Source organism: Ursus maritimus, unplaced genomic scaffold (assembly GCF_017311325.1).
Source record: "Ursus maritimus isolate PB19 unplaced genomic scaffold, ASM1731132v1 scaffold_7, whole genome shotgun sequence".
In the NCBI taxonomy this organism is placed as follows: domain Eukaryota; kingdom Metazoa; phylum Chordata; class Mammalia; order Carnivora; family Ursidae; genus Ursus; species Ursus maritimus.
Genome location: NW_024426885.1, coordinates 71,546,563 through 71,569,692, shown reverse-complemented (window position 1 = coordinate 71,569,692; position 23,130 = coordinate 71,546,563). Strand labels below are relative to the sequence as shown.

General features: G+C 41.9%; 1 long non-coding RNA gene across 3 annotated transcripts in view; it reads right to left on the bottom strand.

The window, feature by feature from the left end:
* LOC103661897 overlaps positions 1–23,130 on the bottom strand; it is a 38,509-nt gene that overhangs the window by 11,763 nt on the left and 3,616 nt on the right. For all 3 annotated transcript variants that reach the window (XR_568313.1, XR_568312.1, XR_568314.1), the window contains exons 2-3: positions 18,320–18,474; positions 3,652–3,810 (exon numbers count right to left, since the gene is read on the bottom strand). This is a non-coding gene — a long non-coding RNA (uncharacterized LOC103661897). The remainder of the gene's footprint in view (positions 1–3,651; positions 3,811–18,319; positions 18,475–23,130) is intronic.

The following is a 23,130-nucleotide window of genomic DNA, read 5'->3' as shown; positions in this document are numbered from 1 at the left end:
GAAATTATACAGAGGAAATGTCCAGTTCCTGGGTGGACCGCACGGCATCACACAGCTGGGTGAAAGTACCTTTGTGATGAACGAGATAAGCTATTCAAAGAGTTGCTTATTTGACATGGGTCATTCTGTCTTCTCTCTTCTCTCAAAGTATTCTTATATTCCATTAACCTCCTCTCGGATGATCACAGTGACAGAAAAAAAGGCTGGAGTTAAGAGCTGGATAAAACATTGAAGTAAGTATTTAACTGCTCTGAATTCCTTCAAAGCCTCAGAATTGTTCCTGTGACATTTTAGTATCCGGTCTAGTTAACATTATAAAAACTCATCACAGTAGGAGACACCATCTGGACCCCGCAATCCCAGTTCCCAGTAAAAAACAGAAAGAAACCACTCGCGTGCATCTGGCAGTAGGCATGAGAGTACGTGTCGTAAGCCTGTAACAGGGAAAGACGGAAACACCATAAGGAGACACTGTAGTCCAGGGGTCAGGATGAAGACCTGATGTGACAGATAATATAGGTTTGAATCCTTGTTCCACCACTTACTAGCTGTGTGACTTGAATAGGTTACTTAGCCTCTCTGTGTCTGTTTCCTCATGTATAAAATCAGGCTGGCATAATACTGCCTGTTTTGAGGATACGTGAGAGAGTCTGGAAGGCACGTAGAACTGCGCCAGGCTGATGAGAAATATCATCTACGTGTCGTGTCAGTGGGGAATTGCACAGTCATCCAGTGGTGCAGCCTCCTGCTGAAAAAGATGTTGAGTGGGCGGGACAGGTCACAGAACAATAGATAAAATATGCTACTTAGGTACATTTAAAAAAACAAGACAATGCTCCATGTTTTGATGGACATACGGACACAAGCATGGCACAGAGGAGACTCCCCGCGTCACCACGTCGGATACCTCTGAGGGCGGGAGAGGAGAACTGGGACAGGAGCAAGACTTCACCTGTATCTGGCACGAAGTCGGCATGCCCTGGAGCAGAGGCTTTCGGGCTTGTGCCTGCAGAGCGCCAGTCACCTGGGAGGAGTGGCTCCGCTTCACCTGTTGTCCCCATTCCCCAAACTGCTGCCCAGGACCTGCCCCCGTGCCTGGCCTCGAGCAGGTCCTTAATGATCACTTGTTGAATTATATTTAAGAACAGGATCGTTTTAGTAAAATGTTTAAGCAGTTTGAATGTCAAGACATTTATAGTCTTGTAATGAAGCAGAACCATCTGACAACCACCACGACTAGGTGAGAAAAGCTACGGGTTAGCTGCGTGTGAGGGTTAGTCACCGCGGGGTGGGGGAAGTGGAAGGGGTCTTAGCATCACGGGAATGAGTGCTGGGTACTGAAGTGCAAGGCAGCCCAGGTGCAGCGAAGTCAGTTCTGAACCCAAAGGCACAATCACTTCAAGGTCATATGACAAACTCGAGGCAGAGGTGACCTGGATCCCTTCTGAAGTCACACATTTGGGTATTCCCCTCCTGCCACAGCCTGCAATCCTTCTAGCTCACAAGCCGGACTCGCCCCTCTACCTTGTCCTCCTGTGTCCCCCCCCCCCCGTGCCCCACCCACATCCCTTACTTCCTTTCTTTCCCCCGGTTCACTCCCTAATCAAGTTAAAGTCCTTCCATGTCCATCACTTCAGCCTTCCTCTTGCCAACTTCCTAGATCCCCTTCCCCTACTTTCTCTGAGCCCACTGGCAGAACCCCCAGCCCAGATAAACCCAACTGTCCATCTTTGGGGTGCCCTTTGTCCTGAGGCTCCTAAGCTCTGCGGAAGACACTCAGGAAGCTCGACCTGGTGTCGGAAATCTCATGCAGTGGTAACCTCGAGCTCACCACCAGGCAGACTATCCGAGAGGCCACAGAACAGAAGGTCTCGCAGACCATCTGAAGATGCTTGGATCCCGTGGGTTATCAGAACAATTGAAAGGACACGAGAAGAAGAAGGGGGAAAGCGCGAGGGTAGGTTAGCACACTTCGAATGGGATACAGAGGCAGGATCACAGCCCCCGACCCTGCCTTCGACAGTGTGTGGTTGTCTAGTTTTCCGTTGTTTTCCCGCCAGCCTTCTTTCTGACGATGTGGTTACGAGGAGCAGGGTTGGGGTTGGACAGGGGTCAGTAGAACAAAAGTGCCTGGGTCCAACACACTGCCCGTTCAGAGACTAAAGGGCAGCACACCCCACCATCAGAGCTCACCTGTGACCTGCCCAGCCACTAGGCCTTTCATCTGGATTTGGGGCACAGTAGGTGACACCAAATACAGCCAGTGTAGGAACGGCGTTGCCATCAAGGAGGTCATTCCATCCCTTTCTGTAACACTCTCCTTTCCTCCGTGCTTTTTATCTATGTTTAGCACATATGTGTTTCATTCATTCTGTTTAACATGACTCACAGGTTATTTACTTGAAACATCTTATGATTTCCGCCTCTGCGTCACAAGCTAAGCACTTACTATGCCATTTGCTTTTCTTGTTTTCTGTGCAGCAGAATTGCATTTCCTTATGTAACGCTGCGCCCATCTGTGTGGCATGTTCTGCCCCAGCTCCCCCGGGCCAGTGCCTGCTTCCTCCACCAGTCCCCCCTCAGGCTCTGGACGGGGTCACATCCCCTTCCGAGAGGCTCGCAAACACCTGTCCTTCCTCCGAGGTAGCACAGCATCCTTGCTGGTGATGACGAGCTCCACGAGGGCAGGAGCCATGTCTGTCCTGACGCAGTGCTGGATCCAGGCACAGAATACTTGTCCAGTGACTAAAAGGAGCTAAATCTATGCGAAGTGGCCAGGAAACAGGGTCCCTTTCCGGTTGTCGACCACTGTGGGGTTGCCTTCCCAAGAGGCATATAAACGGGGAATATTACAAGTGAGTCCCTCTTCTTTTTGCCTGTCAGAGCTTCTGTCCATATCACTTTCTCATTTCCTGTGTGCGTGAATGATGCTAAATCCACCATAAATCACTTCATCTTTTTCTCTTATGACCTAGGACTTCTGTTGAATTCTCATACCTACCTTAGGGGCCGCGCCTCCTCTTCGAAGCCTCCCCCCCCCAAGGCTTGGCTGGGAACCCCTCCTGTGTGTTCCAGCCGCACCTGGTATATGCTTTCCCCGTAGTGCTGATCACGTTGTCGCGCGACGGTTCATTAGCTCATCTCTCCACTAGTCTTCGCCTCGCTAATTTTTCCACGCAGTGCCTGCTACATAGCAGGTGTTCCGGTCACCGTTCGTGGATGACAAAATGAGCAGAGGCAGAATCTGCGTGTGTCCATTAATTTGGAGTTCACGGGAAACAGATATTCATCACCAGTCTCTTTGTAAATGTCATTTGATAAATGGGTGTTAGAGCAGAGACGTTATTTTCATCATCCTCATTTGTGTGTGTGTTTTGAGACCAAGGAGCTCATCTGACTTTGCAGGGGACCCTGTACTCTGACAGCCTCACTGTCCCAGTTCGTTCTGTTTTTGGCTCTGTAAATGTGAAGGGACTAACATTTTAACACCACCCTGTCCCTTTGGACCACACAAGCCTCCCCCCTGCTTCCTCCGCTCATAGGCTGCAGGGCATTTTATTAGCCTGACTTTGACTGTCTGGTCCACATGTCATGACGTTTCAGGGCTGTTCTCGCTTCTCTGAGAGACTGCATGTTTTTCCTAATTCTTACCTGTCCTGCATCCATGTCCTTTGCACGTGGCTTTGCAGTTCCTCCCCCGGACGTGTATATGTTTCACCGCGCTGCAGACATCGGGCTTGGCCACCGGTTCTGAGCCTCAACCAGGGGAGGCCTCACGTGTTTCTGGTCCACCCTCCTGCTTTTCTGCCTCTGCCACAGCAAGAACAGGTGGTGACTGTCCCATCAGCGTGGGCCCCAGAACAAGACAACCGAGCAAGAGCCGCCCTGGCAACTCACAGTCTACAGTGGTGCCTCCAGCCAACTTGTGGAGGCATAAGCCAGAATGAACCCTGTTTCGGTGTATTACGCAGCAGAAGCTGACCGATACAGCCCTCTACCTCTTCGTCCCTCTAGCTTGTAGAAGAAAGGAAACTAACATTCTCTGAGCACCTGCTAGTGCCGAGTACTTTCAACTGCAGTATTAGAGTCAATGAGGGGGTCATTATTTTTCACACTCTACAAGACAGGGAAACTGAGGCCCAGAGAAATTAAAGAGCTTATCCAAAGCTATAATTTTAGTAAGTGAGAGGATTCCAAGCCAGGTCCTCTGACTTAACGAGGAGCACGACTTCACTGCTAAATACTTTACAGAGATCAGATGAGGCCATTGGAGTTTCTGACTGCCATCTCCATGGGAGGTAATTATAGGTTTTGCACCCCCACGCTGGTTTAGCAGAGGAAAGAGATATTCGCCTCATTGTGTGTAAACCAGAAGGAAAAACTGTTTAATAGTGAGTAAGAGTGGGATGGGATCTGGCGCTGATCTCATGGAGGAAACTCACCCTAATGCTTCTGCCACTATGGATAACGAACCCTATGCATAATTAGCTATCTGGAATTACCGTCTTATCTTTTAAGATCAAAATGCCATCCTGTCCTCTGACTCAGAATGGCTCTAAGATATTCTTGCTGAATTAATGTAATGTTACTTGGAAACCTAATACCATAGTCTCTGCTAGCATTTCAAATTAATTTCTCATAAAATAGTTCTGTAATTTGCCACAAGGCTTCTCTGTACACATTCTGGCTAAAAGGCTTTGAAGTCATTTTAATAGTGTACCTTGGGCAAATATAAAAACTATGTTGATTTTTAACCTAAACAAAAGACAAAAGTATAGAGGAAACTTGGTTTTTTTTCTTTTCTTTGATCTCCAATAACCAAGATTCCTCACAGAATGAGCAAGGAGGAACAAGTTGAAAAATCAGTGGAGACAAAGGTACAAACGAATCCTCTCCTATGTGCATAAACCCAGATCACTCCAAGAGTGTTAATTAATGGAATTTTGCAACTTGGGAAATGTGTAGTTGTGAGCAATGATTAAGAGAAATTCATCATGTTTTATATAATATAGTTAAAAGGAATATACATATATATTAGTTAAAAGGAATATTAAGAACAGACCTTCATATAAGCTTTCACATCAGCAAAAGTGGAAAGGCCTGGAATTTTTCGTTAAGAGGGATTATGTATTTAGAGTCGGACTGTGTGGATTGAAGACAATTTAGCACTAATGAGAAAGAGACCAAATTTTATTTAGTTTTTTTTTTTTTAACTTGCTCATTAGGACAATCTATTTCATTTTTTTTTAAGTGTTTTTTAAATTTGCTTTAAGGAAGGGGCACCTGGGTGGCTCAGTCAGTGAAGTGTCTGCCTGCGGCTCAAGTCATGATCCTGGGGTCCTGGGATTGAGTCCTGAGTCAGGCTCCCTGCTCAGTGGGGAGTCTGCTTCTCTCTCTGCCCCTCCCCCCCCACTCATGCTCGCTCTCTCTCTCAAACGAATAAATAAAATCTTAAAAAAAAAAAGCTACCATAGGCAGGACAAGTCGATGATAAGGAAGTGATAGCTGCCGCTGATTCTGCAACAGGTATGAGGTCTGCTAAGCAACAGTGGGAAGCTAGCTCGTTATTAATACTTTGTTTCCTACAATTATAAAGGTTTATTTTTAAGAAGACATGAGGTGACGATGCTGCCAATTATTCATTTTGGTGGGAATCCTAGTTGTGCAGACCACAAAAAAGCCAGGAAGCCGTGAAAGGGTAACTGTCCACGTGGCAGCAACAGTATATCCTGAGTTTGATCAAGTCTAGAGAAAATTCACAGCCTTTTCTGTGTGGATTGTGTTTGCTTGTTCTTTGTGTGTCTCCCTCGCAAGAGTGGAAGGTCCATAAAGACAAGACACAGTTCGTTTTGTTCTCATTTGTAACTTAAGTGGTGCTCGGCATACATAAACACATAATAAATATTTGTTGAAGGAAAGAAACAAAGGAGGGCGGGAGAGAGGGGTGCAGCGAGGGAGTGAGGAAGAAAGGCAAATGTTTCTGACAGGTGAGCTTTGCTTCCATGATGCAGTCATAGCCCATGGTTTTTGCATGTCCGATGGTCTTAATCATTTCCAGCACCCACTTCCACCAGCCTTCCTCCCCATACTTCTGTCTTTATCGTATTCATCAAACTCAGAGCAAACTCTAGCCATTGAATGTGCGAGGACTGAAGAGCTGACCAACAGATGGGTCTATGACATTCCATGCTCACAGGTTGGAAGAATAAATATTGTTAAAATGTGCATGCCACCCGAAACCATCTACACATGGAACACACTCCCTATCAAAATGCCAACATCCTTTTCACAGAACTAGAATGTACAATTCTAAAATGTGTGTGGAACCATAAAAAATCCTGAATAGCCAAAACCATCTTGAAAAAGAAAACCAAACCAGAGGCATCACAATTTCAGGCTTTGCGTTATACCACAAAGCTGTGGCGAACAAATCAGTGTGGTACTGGCACAAAAACAGACACATAGATCGATGGAACGAATAGAAAACCCAAAAATGAACCCACAATTATATGGTCAATTAATCTCTGACAAAGCAGGAAAGAATATCCAGTGGGAAAAAGTCTCTTCAACAAATGGTGTTGGGTGGACAGCAACAAGCAGAAGAGTGAAACTGCACCACTTTCTTCCACCACACACAAAAATAAACTCAAAATGGATTAAAGACCTAAATGTGAGACAGGCAACCATCAACATTCTAGAAGAGAACATAGGCAGTAACCTCTTTGACATCGACCATAGCAACTTCTTACTACATGTGTCTCCTAAGGCAAGGGAAACAAAAGCAAAAATAAACTATTGGGACTACAAAATAGCTTCTGCACAGTGAAGGAACAATCAACAAAACTAAAAGGCAGCTAAAGGAATGGGAGACGCCATCTGCAAATGACACATCCGTTAAAGGGTTAGTATCTGAAATATATAAGGAACTTATCAAACCCAACACCCAAAAACCAAATAATCCAATTTAAAAATGGACAGAAGTCATGAACAGACATTTCTCCAAAGAAGACATACAGATGGCCAACAGACACATGAAACGATGTCCATTATCACTTATCATCAGGGAAACACAAATCAAAACCACAGTGAGAGGTCACCTTGCACTTGTCAGAATGGCTAAAATCAACAACACGAGAAACAACAGGTGTTGGTGAGGAGGTGGAGAAAAAATACTCATGCACTGTTGGTGGGAATGCAAACTGGTGCAGCCACTGTGGAAAACGGTATGGAAGTTCCCTCAAAAAGTTAAAAATAGAACTACCCTACAATCCATCAATCACACTACTGGGTATTTACCCAAATAATAGAAAAACACTAATTCGAGGGATACATGCACCCCTAAGTTTATAGCAGCATTATTTACAATGGCCAAGATAAGGAAGCAGCCCAAGTGTCCACCAATAAATGAATGGATAAAAAAGTGTGTATATACACATTGGAATATTACTCAGCCATAAAAAAGAATGAAGTCTTGCCATTTGCAACAGCCTGGTTGGAGCTAGAGAGTATAATGCTAAGAAAATAAGTCAGAGAAAGACAAGTACCATGTGATTTCAGTCGTGGAATTTAGGAAACAAATGAACAATGGAGAAAAAAAAGAAACAAAGCAAGAAACAGACTCTTAATTATAGAGAACAAACATATGGTTACCAGAGGGGAGGTGGGTGAGGGGATGGGTGAAATGGGTGATGGAGATTAAGGAGCGAGTGCTCTTGTCCTGATGAGCACCGGGTATTGTATGGAAGTGTTAAGTCACTGTATTGTACACCTGAAACTAATATTACAATGTATGTTAACTAGCTGCAATTAAAATAAAAACTTAAAAAGCCAAAAAAAAAAAAACCCAAACAAACCCCACAATTTCCTAGTGTTACTGGGATTTTAAGGAGTCTTACAGAGACAGTGGACACTTCTTGTTTGCTGTCAAAGCCATTAGTGACTCTAGCTTTGTAAATTCCAGACTGACCAAAGGGTGCATCTCAGCAGGCATGAGCTCTGTGATGTAGCAGGGCACCCACACAGGTAGGTAGACTCCTCCAGGACTGAGACTATGACCCATGATATTTGATATGAGCGATATTGTGCATTGCTTTTAGCATTTCCATTAAGCTAAAAGGGAACAGAGGAAGTAACACAGTAATAGAGTTGGCTAAAGGAAAAAAGTCAGAAGACTCATCAGAAGGAGTTTGAATTCTGGCCCTAATCCAAACAACGAAAAATTTCGTTCCCAAATTCCCTTGTAGTTAAACTTCTCTCTGCGTCAAGATGTACTCGGACAATTGGAATCTGAGATATAAAGTTGAAAACTACCAAACCAAGGAAAGTCCCATCCTTTTGTTGGTGTGTGTTCATTTGAAAGCTATTGGTAGAATCAATTCCATTTTCTTGATCTTTGTGGTGTATTAAGGGTTAAGTTTGAATATGGCTAATTTTAGTTTTGACGCCTTCATATTCATGTTTAGAGGAGAACAGGAAATGAACATGTATAGACTTTGCCCATTTGTTTTTTCTTTTAATATGCAAAACAACTCACTGAAGTATGCCCTGCGAGTCTCATTTCATAGATTAGGAATCTGAGATCTAAAGATGGTAAGTACTTTCCTTGCTCAAGATCATATAACTAATCAAGGCACATCCGGGTTTTGAATTCAGATTTGTCTGATGGACCTGGGGAGACTATCTTAATTCTGTTTTTTCTCTTACAAAGTTTTCTGAATTTTAAATTTTATGACGTTAGATTCCACCAAGATTGCCTGAATAACGTGTGTGCTTTCACTTTACACCAGACTTCTAAAAACTGTTTCAAGATTTATTCATTAGAGAGAGAGAGAGAGCACAGGGGAGGGGCAGAGGGAGAAGCAGACGCCCTGCTGAGCAGGGAGCCCAGTGCAGGGCTTGATCCCCGGACCCTGAGATCATGACTTGAGCCGAAGGCAGACACTTAATCGACCGAGCCACCTAGGCATCCCTAAACTTCTGAAATTTTTTTATCTTTGGATTTCTCTGGTCTTATCTTTGATAACAAGAAATTTGGCATCCGTTGTAATAGTTTTTAAACATAACATTCAATAGCAAGGTTCCCCGAGATCTATCCAATTGGACTTGACTAAAAATATACGTATACAAAGAAGGCATGTGTGCATATGGCAGTGCATGTGCTGATCCTGAAGTGGTAACATTAGTAGAAATTATTCTGTATTAGGAGAAGGACAGAATTTCATCTTCTTTTTTTTTTTTTTTTTTTAAGTAGCCTCCTCCATGCCCAGTATGGAGCCCAATGCAAGAGGCTTGAACTTATGACCCCAAGATTAAGACCTGAGCTGAGATCAAGAGTCGGACATTTAACTGACTGGTCCACCCAGGCACCCCCAGAATTTCATCTTTTAAAATGAAAGGTGACATCACCAAGACGGTGACATAGGTCGTTCTTGACTTGGCTCCCCCTCACAAGAACAACCCATAACTATTCAAGAACAAGATACCTCAGAGAATCCTAGAACATGGAGGTGAGGCTGAGGCACTCCCCTGCACTTCAGAGACCAAGACAGACTGGCTACACATTGACCACACTGCCCCTCCCCCAGGCCAGCACAGCCCCACATCTGTTATTAGTTATGTAATATAAAAAAATGTGTAAATTGTAACAGCAATGACCTAAAATGTGAGGGGGAGGAGAAGTACAGGTATAAAGTTTAGGACTTCTATTGAAGTGAATTTGTTGTCCACTTAAACTATGGGGTTATAGTTCTAAGATATTTTCATGTAAGCCTTGTGGTACCCACAAGGGGAAAACCTGTAGCAATTATACAAAAAACATGATGAAGAAGTGAAAGCATACTGACACCAAAAGACAACAAAACACACACAAAAAGATAGCAGGATAAGAAACAAGGAACAGTGGATCTACAAAACAACCAGAAAATGACTAACAAAATGGAAAAAAAATAAGCCCTTACCTATTGGTAATGACTTTAAACATAAAATGATTAAATTCTCTAACCAAAGACATAGAATGGCTGAATGGGTTAAAAAAACAAGATCTAGTGACGTGTTGCCCACCAGAGACTCACGTTAGCCTTAAAGACACATATAGACTGAGAGTAAAGAGATGTAAAAAGTCATTTCAAGGAAATGTAACAACAACAAAGCAGGTTATACTTTGCTATACTTATATCAGACAAAATAGACTTTAAACTAAACATGGTAAAAAGAGACAAAGAAGGTCATTACATAATGATTACGTTCTCAATCCATCAAGAAGATATAATAATTGTGAATATTTATGCACCCATCATCAGAGCATCTAAACATATAAAGCAAAAACTAACAGAGCTAAAAGGAGAAATAAACAGTAATAAAAGAATATTTGGGGACTTTAATACCCCACTGTCAGCAATGGATAGAATGTCCAGACAGAGATCCAGTAGGGAAACAGCAGGTTTGGAAAGCACGATAGGCCAAATGGGCCTAACAGACATACACGGGATAGTCTATCCAAGAACAGCAGCGTATATATTCTTCTCAAGTGCTCATAAAATATGTTCTAAGATAGACCATATGTTGGGCCACAAAACAAGTCTCAGCAAATTCAAGAAGACTGAAATCACACCATGTATCTTCTCTGACTATAACAGCATCAAACTAGAATTAATAACAAGAGGAAAACTGGAAAAATCGCAAACACATGGAAGGTAAGCAGTACTCTTCTGAACAACCAGTGGATCAAAGGGGAAATTAAAAAGTTTCTTGAGACAAATGAAAATAAAAACACACATACCATAACTTGTGGGATGCAGTGGAAGCAGTTCTGAGGGAAGTTGATAGTAATAAACACCTACATTAAGAAGGAAGAAAGAGCCCAGGGGTACCTGGCTGGCTCAGTCAGAGGAGTGTGAGTGACTCTTGATCTCAAGGTTGTGAGTTCAAGCCCCACACAGGGTGTAGACATTACTTAAATAAATAAAACTTTAAAAAAAGAAGAAGGAGGAGAAGGAGGAGGAGGAGAAGAAAAAGGAGAAGAAGGAGGAGAAGGAGGGGAAGAGGAAGAGGAGGAGGAAGAGGAAGAAGAAGAGGAGGAAGAGGAGGAGGAGGAGGAAGAGAAAGAGAAAGAAGAAGAAGCCCAAGTAAACAACCTAACTCTATACATTAGGGGACTAGAAAAAGAATTTCCTTCTGACCCAAAGTTAGCAGAAGACAGGAAATAATAAAGATGAGGGCAGAAGTAGAGAACAGAAATACATGGGGCGCCTGGGTGGCACAGCGGTTAAGCGCCTGCCTTCGGCTCAGGGCATGATCCCGGCGTTCTGGGATCGAGCCCCACATCAGGCTCCTCCGCTACGAGCCTGCTTCTTCCTCTCCCACTCCCCCTGCTTGTGTTCCCTCTCTCGCTGGCTGTCTCTATCTCTGTCAAATAAATAAATAAAAATCTTAAAAAAAAAAAAAGAAATACAATAGAAAAGATTAACCAAACTAAGGGTTGGTTCTCTGGAAAGACAAACTAACTAATAGTTTTTTGCTAGACTAGCAAAAAAGGGAAGAAGACCCAAATCAAAATTATAAATGAAGAGGGAGACATTACATTCGATACCACAGAAATACAAAGATCATAGAGGCTACTGTGAACAGTTGTACACCAACAAACTAAACAACCCAGAAGAAATGGAAAAATTCTTAGACACATATGACTGACCAAGACTGACTCAGAAAGAAATAGAAAGTCTGAATAGACCAATTATTAAAAAGGAGGTTAATCAGAAATCAAAAATCTCCCAACAAAGAAAAGCCCAGATTCACTGGTGAATTTGACGAAACATTTAAAAAATGTACTCCAGTCCTTCTCAAACTTCTTCCAAAAAATTGAAGAGGAGGAAACATTCCCCAATTCATTTTATGAGGCCAGCATCATCCTGAAACTAAAACCAGAAAATTACATTAGAGAACTAGAGCCAATCCCCCTCATGAATATAGATGCAAATATTCTCAATAAAATACTAACAAGCTGAATTCAGCATCATCTGAAAGGATTATTCACCATGATCAAATGGGATTTATCCCTGGGGTGCCAGGATGGTTCGACATATGCAAATTGATCAATGTGATATACCGCTTTAATGGAATGAAAGAAAAGAATCCTGTGATCATCTCACGAGAGCAGAAAAAGCATTTGACAAAATTCAATATCCATCCATGACAAAACCTCTTAACAAATTAGTCATAGAAGGAACATATCTCAACAAAATAAAGGCTATATATGACAGGCCCACACCTAACATACTCAAAGGAGAAAGGTTGAAAGCTTTTCCTCTAAGATCAGGAACAAGAGAAGGATGCCCACCCTCACCACTCCTATTCAACACAGTACTGAAGTCCTAGCTTGATCAGGCAACAAGAAGAAATAAAAGGTATCAGAACTGGAAAGGAAGAAGTAAAATAGTCTCTCTTTGCAGATGACATGATTTAATATTTAGGAAATCCTAGAGACTCAACCAAAAAACTCTTAGATCTCATCAATAAATGCAGTAAAGTTGCAGGATACATTTACAGATAAAAGTCAGTAATGTTCCTGTACACTAACAATTAACTTTCTGAAAAAGAAATGAATAAATGTATCCCCTTTTTAGGAGCATCGAAAACACTAAAATACCTAGGGGTAAATATAACCAAGGAGGTGGAAGATCTCTACTCTAAAAACCATTGATGAAAGAAATCAAAGAAGACACAAATAAATGGAAAAGTATCCTGTGTTCATGAATTGGAAGAATTAATATTGTTAAAATGTCAATACTGGGGCACCTGGGTGGCTCAGTCGGGTAAGCTTCTGCCTTCAGTTCAGGTCATGATCCCAGGGTCCTGGGATCGAGTCCCATGTCAGGTTCCCTGTGCAGCGGAGAGTCTGCTTCTCTCTTTCCCTCTGCCCCTTTTTCCCTCTGCCCCTCCTCCCCTCTCATGCTCTCTCTCGCTCACTCTCTCAAAAAAATAAATAAAAATCTTTTTAAAAATTAAAAATAAAAATAAAATAAAATGTCAATACTACCAGGGTCCTTGGGTGGCTCAGGTAGTTAAACATTTGATGCTTGACCTCAGCTCAGGTCTCGATCTTGGGGCCGTGAGTTCAAGCCCCATGCTGAGCTCAAGCTCCCAGTGTGGAGCCTACATTAAAAAAAAAAAAAAACCGGGGCGCCTGGGTGGCACAGCGGTTAAGCGTCTGCCTTCGGCTCGGGGCGTGATCCCGGCGTTGTGGGATCGAGCCCCACGTCAGTCTCCTCCGCTATGAGCCTGCTTCTTCCTCTCCCACTCCCCCTGCTTGTGTTCCCTCTCTCGCTGGCTGTCTCTATCTCTGTCAAATAAAATAAATAAAATCTTTAAAAAAAAAAAAAAAAAAAAAACCTACCAAAAGTCATTCATAGATACAATGCAATCCTATCAAGATCCCAGTGGCATTTTCACAGAAGCAGGAAAAAAAACCAAACTTAAAATTTATATAGAACCGCAGAAGACCCTAAATAGCCAAAGAAATCCTGAGAAAGAAGAACAAAGCGGGAGGCATCACCACTCCCTGATTTCAAGCTATCCTATAAAGCTATAGTAATCAAAACAGTATAATTCTAGCATAAAAACAGGCAGATAGACCAATGGAACAAAACCAAAAGCCCAGAAAAAAAAAACCCAAAAAACAAGCATATATGGTCAACTAATTTTTGACAAGGGAGCCAAGAGTACTCAGTGAAGAAAAGATGGTCTTCGACGAAGGAAGCTGGGATAACTGGATCTTCACATGTAAAGCAGTGAAACTGGACCCCTGTCTTACATCATCCACAAAAATCACCTCAAAATGACTTAAAGTCTTAAATGTAAAACGTGAAACCCCGGAACTCCTAGAAGAAAACATAGGAATAATGCTCCTTCACATGGGCCTTGGTAATGACCTTTTGGATATGAACCTAAAGCATAAGCAACAAAAATAAGTGGGACTGCATCAAACTAAAAAGCTTCTGTACAACAAAAGAAACCATCAGCAAAGTAAAAAGACAACCTATGGAATGGGAAAAAAAATATTTGCAAAGCATATATCTGATAAGGGGTTAATATCCAACATATATAAAGAACTCATACAACTCAATGACAAATAATAATAACCCAATTTTTTAAATGGGCAAAGGACCTGAATAGACATTTTTCCAAAGACATATGAAAGTCCAACAGGCACATGAAAAGGTGCTCAACATCACTCATCATCACAGAAATGCAAATCAAAACCACAGTCAGGTATCACCTCACACACCTGTTAGAATGGCATCATCGAAAAGACAAGAGGTAGGGGTGCCTGCGTGGCTCAGTCAGTTAAACCTCTGACTCTTGATTTTGGCTCAGATCATGATCTCAGGGTCATTAGATGGAGCCCCATGTCCAGCTCTGTGCTCAGCACAGAGTCTGCTTAAGATTCTCTCTCTCTCGCTCACTGTACACCCTGCCCCTGCTCTCACGTGCATGCTCTCTAAAAAAAAAAAAAAAAAAAAAAAAAAAGACAAGAGGTAACAAATTCTGGTGAGGATGGAGAGAAAAGAGAACCCTTGTACACTGTTGGTGGGATTATAAACTGGTATAGCCACTATGGAAAACAGTATGAAGGATCCTCGAGAAATTAAAAATAGAACTACCATGAGCTACTATGATCCAACAATTCCACTTCCATGACTCTATCCAAAGGAACCAAAAGTCAAAGATACCTACACCCTCATATTCACGGCAGCTTTATTTGCAATAGCCAAGACATGGAAACAACTCAAGTATCCAACAATGGATGAATGGATAAAGAAGTTGTGGTACATACACATACACACACAATATGTGTGTACATATATATATGTATAAAATATATACAATGTGTTGTATGCATATGAAATATGTGTATAATATTGTATATATACAATTGTATATAAATACACAATGGAATGTTATTCAGCCATTAAAAAATGAAGAAATCTGCTTGCAACAACATGGATGGACCTTGAAGACATGATACTAAGTGAAATAAGTAAGACAGAGAAAGACAAATTATCTTACTTATATGTGGGATCTAAAAGAAACCAAACAAACTCATAGAAAAAGAGGTCAGACTTGTGGTTACCAAAGGCAGAGGGTGGGGCCAGGGGAATTGGATATAGGTGGTCAAAAAGGACGAATTTCTAGTTATAAGAGAAATACTAGGAACGTAATGTACAATGTGGTGACTATAGCTAACACTGCTGTATGATATATAGGAAAGTTTTTAAGAGAGTAAATCCTAAGAGTTCTCATCCCAAAGAGAACATTTTTCTTCTTTTTTTCTATTCTTTTCATTGTATCTGTATAAGATGATGGATGTTAACTGAACTTATTGCAGTAATCATTTCATAATATATGTAAACAAGTCATCATGCTGTATCCCCTAAACTTATATAGTGATACGTGTCAGTTATTTCCCAATAAAACAGGAAACAGGATAAAAGGGCAAAAAAAAAAAAAAAGGAAAAGAAAAAAGAAAAGAAGTGACTCAACACAACTAACATTATTTTATAATGGCTCAAATATTGTTTCCTCTTTGAGAGCCAATAGAGATGCTTCTTTTCATAAAGAAGTACAAAATGAATTTTCCCCAAGTAAAATCTAAATTGAAATCTCCTATTTTGAACATAAAACCTGTGGCTGACTTTTACCAATATCTAGTTGCCATCCCCACCACCCCTCCCCCGCAAAAAAAGTCAAAAAGAGCCAAGCTTTCTGCTGCCACCTACAGTTAGAAAATGTAATCGTTTGCTGAGTGCACAGAGGAATGACTTGCATAGAGAACAGGAGCTTTGAATAGGTTGACCATATGCCCTGGTTTACGGAAAGTCCCTGTTGTCTTGGCATCATCCATTCAATGTAGCATTTGTCCTGTCCCCTTTTTCTCTGAAAACTCGGATTTGGATGATTAATTATACGGTTACTACTGGTTCTTTCCATGCATTCTTTTCTTTTCTTTTCTTTTCTTTTCTTTTCTTTTCTTTTCTTTTCTTTTTAAGATTTTATTTATTTGACAGAGAGAGGGAGCACAAGCAGGGGGAGAGGAAGAGGGAGTGGGAGAAGCAGGGCCCACACTGAGCAGGGAGCCCAATGTGGGGCTCGATCACGGGACCCTGGGATCATGACCTGAGCCGAAGGCAGATGCTTAACCGACTGAGCCACTCAGGTGCCCCCCCCCATGCATTATTTTCAATACTCAGGCTACTATCATCTCTCCCACCTAAATACAACATACTCACTTCTTCAGTCTGACCTTCCTTCCAGCTCGAATCTTTCTCTTTCCTATCTTTACAACCAAGCTTCTTGAAAAAGTGATCCATACACCATTTCCTCTTCATTGTGCCCAGTTCTTTCATCACCTTACAGTTCTCTCCCTCCTGCCCTAACTAGTCCTTGAAACTACTAGCTACCTTCCAACCACCAAACCAGTAGACACTTTTCTTTCTTTGTCTTGGTCAGTTTGGGCTGCTATTACCAAGTACCAGAGACGGGGTGGCTGGTAAACAACAGAAATGTATTTCTCACAGTTCTGGAGGCTGGAAGTCTGAGATCAGGGTGCCAGCTCTGTTGGGTTCTAGTGAGAGCCCTCTTCCAGGTTGTAGACAGCCTACTTCTCATTGCAGAAGTCTGAGTCAAAGAGTAACCTAGCTTTCTGGCGTCTTCTTATGAGGACACTAATCCTACCATAAGGGCTCCACTCTCAGGACCTAGTTCCCTCCCAAAGGCCCCACCCGCAAATCCATCACATGTGGGATTAGATGGATACGGGGGGAAGACATTCATGCCATAAGTCTTTACCTGGCTTCATAGCTTGACAACCCTGTACACAGTTGCTTGTTCTCCCTCCCCATCTCACCTCTTGTCTTCTGTGACACAATCTTCTGTTTTTCTCCTGTGTTCTGGCTTCTTCTCAGTGTCCTTTATAATTTCCTCTTCCTCTGCTTGCACCTAAATGCTCATGTCTCTGTTCGTCTTTGCTCAGCACCCTCTCCCTGGGTAACCACACCTCTTGAATTCTACTACAGTCACCTTGATAATGATTCCCAAACTCATTCATTCATCCATTCATTCAACCAATGTATGGATCACGGGATGCCTGCGTGGCTCAGTCGGTTAAGCATCAGACTCTTGATTTCGGCTCAGGTCATGATCTCAGGGTCCTGAGGTCGAGCCCCATCAGGCTCCGCACTCAGCTGGGAGTCTGCTTGAGATTCTCTCTCTCCTTCTCCCTCTTCCTCTGCTCCTCTCCACTGTGATAAATAAATAAATAGACATATAGATAAATAGATAAATAAAGTAAATAAGTAAGTAAGTCTTTAAAAAAATGAACGGATCACCCACAGAGTGCCCGTCGCTGCTTCAGGCTTTGGGATATATCAGTGAACAAAATGGAGGGGGGAGTCTTTCTGTTCTGTGTGGACAATAAGACAATAAACCATAGACAAATAAGTCACATGGACAGTATGCTAGAGGGTGAGAAGTGTCATAGAACAGAGTGATAGAAATCAGGAGTGGTGGGAGGGAGGTTGAATTTTCAGTGTAATGGACAGGGAAGACTTCATGGAGGAGGGAACACTTTAGCTGACTTGGAGGAGGAGCACGTCATGAAGATATCCGGAGGAAGAGCAGAAGAACCAAGCGGTGCACAGATCGTGGGGCTAGAATGTACCTGTCATCTTCAAGGGTGGCAAAAAGGGCAGTGCAGCTCTGGAACGAAGCAAACAAGGGGGAGGTGCTCCGAGCTGAGGTGAGAGGGGTACAGGGCTGCAGATCACGTAGGGCCTATGGCCAAGGATTTTGGTTTCCCTGTTAGGAAACCAGTGAGCCATCCCAGGGTTTTACGTTGAGAAACGGCCTGGTTTTATTTACGTCTTTACAGAATCACTGTCTCAGTTCAGGTTTCTGGGGAAACAGACTCTCAAGGTCACGTTGTGTGCAGGAGGGTTATTGAGGACTGCTCCGGGGGACAGCTAGAAGGGAGCCAGGGAGGCAGAATCGGGCAGAAGAAGAAGTTGAACTAGGGCACAGCTACAACAGGGGCCGTGGGATGTCTCCTTGGAGTTATCCCAAATCTTCTTATCCCTATTTAACTAGTCACTGGATGCAGGTGTCCCTAGGGGAAGGGACCGTACCCTTGGGCAAGGCAGCACTCTTCTGCTAACAGCAGTTCCCAGAAAGCAGTGCAACCAGTCATCAGTAGTCGACACTCCATCCTGAATGTGGGACACCGTGGCATCCCCTCCGGCTGCGCACGCGCCTCGCAGATGCGCCTCACCTGCATTGTCTGGAAACACTCCTCCGTCTGGTGGGCCACGGCTGTGCAGCTGGTCTCAGAGCACAAGTGATACTCGACATCTCCCTCCTCTGCTACCCGTGTAAGTTTCCCTCTGCCTCCGGCAGTCTGTCCTCAACACAGCAGTGTGAGCGATCCTGTAAAACCCAAGTCGGACCATGTTACCCTTCTGCTCAAAACCACCAAGTAACTATTCTCCATTCATTTTGGAGGAAACACCAAAATCTTTATCATGATTTATATCAGAATCTTGCTTGAGATGACATCTCTAACCTCGTCCCCTATTTTTCTCCTCCTTATTCACTCTGTCCCCATTCCACCAGCCTCCTTCCTCTTCCTCGAACATGTTTTTGTAGGATAGTTTAGCGGTGTCTGTTTTCCTCCTCTTCCTGGAGAAGTCCTGAACAAGTGGGAAAATCAAAATACAGGAGTCAAGAGTGCAAACGGTTGTTTTCTGCAAAGATTATCTGCTAGCCACATCATAGGCACCTAAAAGAATTCAAGTATTGACTAAAGAAAGAAAGTCACTATTTATTTTTTATTTAAGTGTAGTTGACACATAGTGTTACATTGGTTTCAAGTGTGGTGTGACAACATAGCGATTCAGCAAGTCTGTACTTTATGCCGTGCTCATCACGAGGGTAGCTACTGTCTGTCACCCTGCAGCGCTGTTCATTTAAGTAGTGCATGTTACTTGGGCAGTGGATACCCAAGGCAAAGAATGCCAGTCATCCTGAAACTCCTGAAAAGAATGTCTGGATGGTTTTACAGGTTTCCCAACTATTAGCCAAAAAAAAAAAAAAAAAAAGTGAACTTGATTGTTTAAGGAAAGATGGTTTCTTTGAGGGAAAAAAAATGAATTATTGAAGGCTGCAAAGAAACACTAACGATAAAGAATAAGAAGAATAAAAAAGTCTTCCTACAGAACTGCATACACAAAACCATGTGTATTATACATTTTAGTCTATTTTAAGAGGTTTTTTTAAAATTTTATTTATTTATTTGACAGAGAGAGAGACAGCCAGCAAGAGAGGGAACACAAGCAGGGGGAGTGGGAGAGGAAGAAGCAGGCTTCCCGCTGATCAGGGAGCCCGATGCGGTGCTCAATCCCAGGACCCTGGGATCATGACCTGACCTGAAGGCAGGTGCTTAATGACCAAGCCACCCAGGCAACCCTATTTTAAGAGATTTTTAAGGGCAATTTTGACTTCATTGTTTGGCAATAAAAACTGGACTCTGTACTGGAAAGAGAGAACTAGCGAGAAGTGACCCTCACATGGATAAGAGCAAGCCCTTGGAAGTGACAGGAAGAGGGGAGGGGCATAAGGCAAGAGACAGCCTGATGGGAAACTATTCGTAGATCTTAGGAGCAATTTTATCTCACGTCTACTTTAAAATTTTCCTTTCTGTATTGCATTTTCTTAGTCTAAATTCTTAATAAAGTGTATTAGACATGGCAGCCATGTCTTAGCTGTGATTTAGAGGAAAAAGGGAGGTATTACATCCACAGTTGGGGTGAAAGCAGAAGGAGCTGGTGTTGTGGCTTAGAGAAGTCATTATGAGCTGAGGTGATTGTTGGCAAAAATTAGAGCACTGGTCTGGAGCAAGAGGTAGTCAGTGATCATAATAATGAATTTGTGCAGAAGCAAATGCTCTTGGGACACGCATAGATATTTAGGGAGGGGACTAGAATTTCTGGAGTTGCACAGGGTAAGAGCACAGATTGCATTCTCGGGGATTAAAACGGAAGGTGCTCCTCCCTTTCTATACCAAAAATTAGGGAATTTGGGAAAATATATATATATAAGCAGAAATATCTAGGCTAAAGTGGTTAAATCTGGACAGAATGATTGGATGGGCCAAAGGAGGATTCTAACATTTTGTTTTTGTTTACACTTTTATTACTTGCATCTATTATGATAGCATGCATTAGTTTTGTAATTAAACATAATGTTCAGGGAGAAGGGTAATAACTGTGAAAAATGATTATAAATTTCATCAGAAATAATATATTTGTGAGAAATAAGAGTATGGGGGGGGAGAATTGCCCTCTGGATTATAAGATATTATAAAACTACAGTCATTAAAATATTATGGTGTTGATATAGAGAGAGACTAATGCAAAAATGTGGCTTAAAAACAAATACTATAATGTGTAAAAATTTTAATAATTAAGATGACATCATAAAGTAACAGGGAAATAATGTGCAGGGACAATAGATAGCTATATGGATAAATAAAGCTACGTAGAAGATCCTCACATCATATCACATTTCAAAATAAATTCTGGGGAAAAGTTTAATCAAATAAGAATATTGATCAGATCTCATAGAAATGTTTTAAACTGTGATAAAAATATTGATTTGAACTCATAAAAATGCAAAATGTTTTTGCCTCCAAAAAGTCATAAAATTAAAAGGCAAGAAAACAGGGGAAAGTATTTTCAACAAATATAAATGTAAAGGATAAATATCTTTAATATTTAAAGAGTTTGTTCAAATGGATAAAAGGCAAAATAGATAATTTACAGAAGAAGAAATAAAAGCAGGTAATAAATATAAAATATTCAATTTCATTAATGAAAAAATGTTTGCCATTGAATTAGGAAAGATTTTTTTTTTAAATGCTAGGTTAGATGGGATGGAATAGAAACTTGTTAAAGGCAAACAAGACACATTGGTACAATGTCAGAATGAACAGAGAGCCTTAAAATAGTATTTAAAAAGGAAGTCATCTGAAATGTGGGTAAAGTTTTATGCTCAGAAGTGCTAATGTGTCCAGTAATAAGGATCCAGGTAAGAAATTATAATGTGGACAAAAAATTAAATGATTCAAAGTTCTATTTCCTAAGACTACTAATTAAATGTGAAATGCTTATGTGTTAGGTGAACTAAATAACTACGAATTCATATTTATAGTATACTTGCAATTTTTTTAAAATGAATATGCCAGGACGCCTGAGTGGCTCAGTCAGTTAAGCATCTGACTCTTGGTTTCAGCTCAGGTCATGATCTCAGGGTCATGAGATCAAACCCTACGTCGGGCTCTGCACTCAGCACAGAGTCTGCTTAAGATTCTTTCTCTCTCCCTCTTCCTCTGCTCCTCCTTTGCCCTCTCTGCCTCAAACAAATAAATAAATCTTAAAAAAAATAAAAATAAATGCCAAAGAGAAAAACAGTATATGTTTTTTATTTGGTATGATTTAGTTTCTTTTTATATTTTTCTATATTTTCCAAATTCCTTTTTATAATCATGTATTACTTTCATAGAAAAGAAAATTCTTCCCTGGAGCCTTACAGATAAAATCCAAATTCCTTAGCATAGCATGCGATAATGACCTGGCCTCTGTTTTCTGGTCACTTCTCACCATTCTCCAGTCCTAACTTTAAGGTCATGCTATATTGCTTGCATTTCCCTAATTGCAATCTCATCATTATCTGGGGGTTATTTGGGGGTTTGTTTTTCTTTTAAGGATTTATTTATTTATTTGGGGGGGTGGGGCAGAGGGAGAGGGAGAGACAGTCCCAAGCAGACTCCCCCCCTGAGTGTGGAGCTCAGGGTGGGCTCGATCCCAGGACCCTGAGATCATGACCTGGTCCAAAACTAAGAGTCAGTCACTCAACGGACTGCCCCACCCAGGCACCCCTGGGGGTTATTTGTTTTTATTATTTATTTATTTTTGCCTAAGGTGCTCTTTCTTTTTTTAAGTAGGCTCTACACCCAGCTGCCGAACATGGGGCTCGAACTCACGATCCCAAGATCAAAGGTCACATGCTCCACTGCCTGAGCCAGCCAGGTGCCCCTGCTAAGGTGCTCTTAAATGCCTTTATTGCCCTCTGGCCTTCTTAACTGGCCTCTTTGATTTTAAGCCCCAGCCCTGTGTTTTCAGGGGATAACCTCCTCTGGGATGCCTTGGGGTTGGTCAGATACCTCCTGCCTTGTGCGCCACAATATGTGATTCCTTTCTCTTGTTACACTGAATAGCAACCAGGGCGACCAACAGTCCAGGTTTGCCTTTCCCTAATCCTAATTCCCTGTGAACTTGTCCACATCTTACACTAGGAGTACCTTTACTACACAGGCTGTTCACATCATCTCTAGGGTTTTTTAAATTTTATTCTTTCCATTATACACATTGTCTTACAATCTTTACCCACCGTAACCTTGAGTTTATTAGAGGATAGTAGAGGACAAGTAAATGGAAGGTCAGTCTCCTCTTAACAGGTGATAGAGCAGCTCCCACTGTGGTGAGATCTGCAGATGCTAAAAAGTTACTCAAAGCTCCGTTAATAGGCTGTCAGAATGCCAGTGTAGTTCCTCCTGTAGGTTAAAGCATTTGGTAATTGGAAGGAACAACGTCCTAATTAGTTAATGCCATATGTTAGGGTGGTTTTGTTTATTCTTCCCTTTAGTGCTCATTGTAACTTTGAACCTTTGCTTAAATACTATTTAATACCGCAGTTGGCCCCATTTCAGTCCTGCATTCCCAACTCCCCTACCCTGCTCCACTTTTTGTATTTTCTCTAACACTTACCATCATCTACGTGCTAAAATGTATTTCTTTATCATTTCTACAGTCGACAGTCTGCCCCACCCCCACCACTGCAGGACAGGAATTCTGTTTTGTTCATCAATTTATCCCAAGTACCTACTACCAAAGTGCCTGGCACATAATAGATGCTCAGCTAAAGATTTGTTGAATAAATAGATCTGCCTAAATTAGGGATTATATCTCTTTTTGGGTTAACTCATTACAATTAACCACAAAATGAACATTTTAGGACATCAACAGA